We start from the raw sequence: 5,294 nt of genomic DNA, 5'->3' as shown, positions 1-5,294 counted from the left end.
GCGGTCTTGCCAGAGGCGCGCACTCGTCACGCTGCAGTAGTAATGCCTCGTTTCCGTCTCTTCGAAGATTTGGCACGACGGCTCGCCACCGTCTCCTTCTCGTGAGGTTGCTGGCGCGTGGCTTCAGCGCTCAACGTACTGTCCATGATGCCGACGCGGTCAAAACGAGTCGACGGACGCACGTTCCCTGTGCGCCGAAGGCTCTCTTGATATGTGATCCGACCCTCAGACAGACGAAGCCAAGGGAAGACCCAAGGCCGCAATGTGCGTTCAAAGAATCAGTGCTCAGTGTGTCCTGCAATTCACACCAAGTCTCGCAGCTGGCTGCGTTCTTCATCGACCCGAGAACCGAGTGATCCACCGCTTAGAGTCGTGAAAAATAGTTTGTTCAATTCAGTACAGTACAACCAGTGTTTCAGGCACGTGGCGTCTCCCTGTGTGTGGTTTCGAAGAGCGCCTTTCGGCGTGCGCTACTCCTGTTTCGCTCTTTCGTTCGGCGGTCACGCGTTTCCGCATGACCGCTGCTGATCCAACAGCCTACTCGAGACGAAAGACAAGAGCTTGGCGCGCGCGTACTCGCGCAGCTCTCCAAAGCCACTCGGCCAGTGCCAGGGACGGCTCTCTGCGCCGGAGCCACAACAAGTCTACTTGAGGCGGAAGACGAAGCCAGCAAGGGCCTGGCCGCAAGTGCGTTCGAATACGGGATTACAGTCCCTCGTCTGTCCGTACTTCCTCTTTCGACGTGCGGCGCCTTCCCAAAGCGCACAAGTCCGCAAACCGCAGAACGCTTCCGACGTAGCAAAGCCGCGTTTCCTTCGGTACTTCGCAGCAACGCCGCCTTTCCCTCGGCGGCGGGCAAATAGCCTGCAGACGTCGTCGCATTGAACCGCGAACTCGACACCTCGCGCGTCACGAGCGGGAGCCGACCGGCAGCCTCCGGCCCTTTCGGGCGCGGTGGAATTTGCCGCGGAGGACGGGAGAGTGCTTTAGGCCACGGTTCCTTCCGTACTTGGCAGCCGCACCCTCAATACCGCCGGTTCCATGACCGACCGAGCGCCGCACCGTTCCTTTAGTACTTGGGCAGCAACAAAGTCGGGTCGTTACTCCACACTCGCCGCAGGAAGCGACCGGCAGCCGCCAGCCTTTTCAGACTCGGCAGCGTTTGCCGCGGAGGACGGGAGAGCGCTCGCACCACGGTTCCGTGTGTACTAAGCGGCAGCGGCATTAGCTCTCGACCGTCAGTTCCTTGACCGACCGCACGCTTCGCCGTTCCCCTCGTACTGGGCAAGAGCAGCAGGTCGGGTCGTCTTACTCCCATTCCGCGCAAGAGTGCCGAGGCGGACTTCAGAAAGCCCACCCAACAGTGTGCGTTACGCCGTTTCTACCCGCGGGCGCGGCCAAGCCAACCGTCCAAGGTTGCAGCCGGCGTCCACTGGGCGCAACAAATTTGGCACGGGGCGCCCTTCGAAATTCGGGCAATCCCCGGCATGTTCGGGTATAGCCGTCCCCGCGTCCAAGCGGGGCCAGCGGCGGAAAGCGTCGGGCGCAGCGAGCTGCTTCACCCACACGGGGTAGAAACAATGGCGCTCGTCACCCTCGAACAATCCGGTAATGATCCTTCCGCAGGTTCACCTACGGAAACCTTGTTACGACTTTTACTTCCTCTAAATGATCAAGTTTGGTCATCTTTCCAACAGACCGGCGCAACCGAAAGGCCGCGCCGGACATCGGTCCGAAGACCTCACTAAATCATTCAATCGGTAGTAGCGACGGGCGGTGTGTACAAAGGGCAGGGACGTAATCAACGCGAGCTTATGACTCGCGCTTACTGGGAATTCCTCGTTCAAGGGGAACAATTGCAAGCCCCTATCCCAATCACGAAAGAAGTTCCACGGGTTACCCAGTCTTTTCAGACAGGGATAAAGACACGCTGCTTCCTTCAGTGTAGCGCGCGTGCGGCCCCGGACATCTAAGGGCATCACAGACCTGTTATTGCTCTGTTTCGTGCGGCTAGGAGCCGCTTGTCCCTCTAAGAAGGTTGTAAGGTGCTGGGAACCCCGCACCTATTTAATAGGCTAGAGTCTCGTTCGTTATCGGAATTAACCAGACAAATCGCTCCACCAACTAAGAACGGCCATGCACCACCATCCACCGAATCAAGAAAGAGCTCTCAATCTGTCAATCCTCCCAGTGTCCGGGCCGGGTAAGTTTTCCCGTGTTGAGTCAAATTAAGCCGCAGGCTCCACTCCTGGTGGTGCCCTTCCGTCAATTCCTTTAAGTTTCAGCTTTGCAACCATACTTCCCCCGGAACCCAAACACTTTGGTTTCCCGGAAGCTGCCCGCCGAGTCATTTGAGTAACTCAGGCGGATCGCTGGTTGGCATCGTTTATGGTCAGAACTAGGGCGGTATCTGATCGCCTTCGAACCTCTGACTTTCGTTCTTGATCAAAGAAAACATTCTTGGCAAATGCTTTCGCAGTAGTTCGTCTTGCGACGGTCCAAGAATTTCACCTCTAGCGCCGCAATACGAATGCCCCCGTCTGTCCCTCTTAATCATTACCTCGTATTCCAAAAACCAACAGAACAGAAACGAGGTCTTGTTCTATTATTCCATGCAAGTTTATTCAGGCGACTCGCCTGCGTTGAGCACTCTAATTTTTTCAAAGTAAAAGCACCGGCCTTCTCGAGGCACACAATGAAGTGCACCAAGAAAGGACCGGCATGATGTTCAGTCCGAGCCGTCGCATCGGGTAGATGCACTACTCGTCTGGAACTGAGATCCAACTACGAGCTTTTTAACCGCAGCAGCTTTAGTATACGCTATTGGAGCTGGAATTACCGCGGCTGCTGGCACCAGACTTGCCCTCCAATTGATCCTCGTTAAAGGATTTAGAGTGTACTCATTTCAATTACGGGGCCTCAAAAGAGTCCCGTATTGTTATTTTTCGTCACTACCTCCCCGTGCCGGGAGTGGGTAATTTGCGCGCCTGCTGCCTTCCTTGGATGTGGTAGCCGTTTCTCAGGCTCCCTCTCCGGAATCGAACCCTGATTCTCCGTTACCCGTAACAACCATGGTAAGCAAGTAACCTACCATCGAAAGTTGATAAGGCAGACACTTGAAAGAAACGTCGCCGGCTCGTGGCCATGCGATCAGCACAAAGTTATCCAGAGTCACCACACAATACGGGCCGAAACCCGATCGATCTTGGTCTAATAAAAGCACCCGTCGCCCAAAGGGCTTCAGGCTCACTGCATGTATTAGCTCTAGAATTGCCACAGTTATCCAAGTAGGAAGAAACGATCTAAGGAACCATAACTGATTTAATGAGCCATTCGCGGTTTCGCCTTATTTCGGCATGTACTTAGACATGCATGGCTTAATCTTTGAGACAAGCATATGATTACTGGCAGGATCAACCAGGTAATCGTTCAACTGCGCGTCCCGCCTGTCAAGCAGGCCGGACGCCGTTTTTGCGATGCCGAGGCCACCTTCAGGCGCCCCAGCACGCTTCGTTCTTGCAAAGAGTAGCACTTTGCACAGTCCGAGACGACGGCGTTCGAGCTCGCTACGGCGCCCTCCCCGAAGGGCCGGGTATCGCCACGCGGCAAGAAGCACGCAACATTCTCGATAGACTGGTTGTGTCGACTCGATCACGGCTTGCGGTTTCTCTTGAGCCCGCAGCACAGGTGGACCGACCGACACTTGCAACGTAGCCGAGACGGCAAAGCCGCCAGGCGACGGGTCACGCCCGCGCCTTCGGCGCTTTCGCATTTGACTCGTCCGAGGACGATGCGGAACACAACTCGATATCGTGGAGAAAGCGTCGTCCGACAACCAGCCCCTAACGCATCAAGCGGATGAGGCTGCAGACGTCAGCTGTGGGATCCACGGGAGCGATACCGGGGACACGCTTGACGGGCACGAAGCCCGCCGCATATCAAACACCCAGGTCGCTTTTGGGGGCGACTGCTCTCTGGGACCCCCATATAATAGCAGCGATAAGTTCCCAAATCTCCATGGGGCCGTACTCGTGCCACTTTCGACGAGCGTTTGGCGAAAATCGTGCCGCCTCGCAGCGCCGCGAGCGAGATGGAAAGCTTACGTCGGCAGCGCAATGCCGAAGTCGTGAAAGCGCAGCGCGTCGACCGAATGCGCGAACGGCAATCTCTCGCCTATGGACAGCGCGGTTTCCAGAACAATCGCCTTTCTGTGCCCCTACGGGGCCGCACGCTAGCGCGGCCCTTTCGCCGTTTCCGAGCACGAGTGCGACCGGCGCGGGCTGCGTGCTCGACACCCCGGCTGACGCCGTTTCGGACTTTGTCTCTTCGCGCGCTCGCGCCAACGCCGCGGCAAAACGACGACCTCTGCGCGGTTCTTTCCCGGTTCCCGGCGTGCTATAGTGCAGCCAGCCGGACGGTGGCGACGACTCAGTCGCGGCCGTGCGGTGGCTTGTACGCCAAAGTTGCGTGACGGGCGTCGAGCTCCCGCCGCGGCCCGGCTCAGGTGGTTTCGGACTTCTGTCTCTTCCGAGCGCTCGCGTCGTCGTGGGCACGATTCTCGAGTGCGGAGCGGTGCGCGGACACCACCACGAACACGCGCAAGCCGAAAACGGCACTACGGTACAACGTCGGCCAGGGCGGTACGGCCCCCTTATATGAGCAGCGATAAGTGACCAGATCTCCACGGGGCCGTACTCGTGCGACAAGGCGGCGTACTGCGCCGAGCCGAGCGCCAATATTTGGCCTTGGCACGGCCGATTTGAGCTCTCGCGATCGCCGCGGTACCGCCGCTCACCGATTCAAGGCACGCTAGCGCGGCCCCTTCGCCATTTTTCGAGTAAGAGTGCGAAAAGCGCGCGCGGCGTGCTCGTCGCCCCGGCTGACGTAGTCTCGGACTTAGTCTCGCTCACGCCGCCCCGGCTGACGTCGTCTCGGACTTAGTCGCGCTCACACCGCCCCGGCTCACGTGGTTTCGGACTTGCGTCTCTTCCGAGCGCTCGCGTCGTCGTGGGCACGATTCTCGAGTGCGGAGCGGTGCGCGGACACCACCACGAACACGCGCAAGCCGAAAACGGCACTACGGTACAACGTCGGCCAGGGCGGTACGGCCCCTTATAAGAGCAGCGATAAGTGACCAGACCTCCACGGGGCCGTACTCGTGCGACAAGGCGGCGTACTGCGCCGAGCCGAGCGCCAATATTTGGCCTTGGCACGGCCGATTTGAGCTCTCGCGATCGCCGCGGTACCGCCGCTCACCGATTCAAGGCACGCTAGCGCGGCCCCTTCGCCATTTT

At 58.3% G+C, this 5,294-nt stretch overlaps 2 non-coding genes across 2 annotated transcripts; both read right to left on the bottom strand.

Annotated features, from left to right (window-relative positions):
- Positions 1–219: 219 nt before the first annotated feature.
- On the bottom strand, positions 220–372 carry LOC139051127 (5.8S ribosomal RNA). Its single transcript, XR_011509255.1, has one exon. It is a non-coding gene; the product is annotated as a 5.8S ribosomal RNA (ribosomal RNA).
- A 1,237-nt stretch (positions 373–1,609) lies between these two features.
- On the bottom strand, positions 1,610–3,424 carry LOC139051120 (small subunit ribosomal RNA). Its single transcript, XR_011509249.1, has one exon. It is a non-coding gene; the product is annotated as a small subunit ribosomal RNA (ribosomal RNA).
- Between the last annotated feature and the right edge of the window lie 1,870 nt (positions 3,425–5,294).

This window comes from Dermacentor albipictus, chromosome 10 (assembly GCF_038994185.2).
Source record: "Dermacentor albipictus isolate Rhodes 1998 colony chromosome 10, USDA_Dalb.pri_finalv2, whole genome shotgun sequence".
NCBI lineage: Eukaryota > Metazoa > Arthropoda > Arachnida > Ixodida > Ixodidae > Dermacentor > Dermacentor albipictus.
Note: the sequence above shows the minus strand (reverse complement) of the source record. Positions and strands in the feature narration are given on the sequence as shown.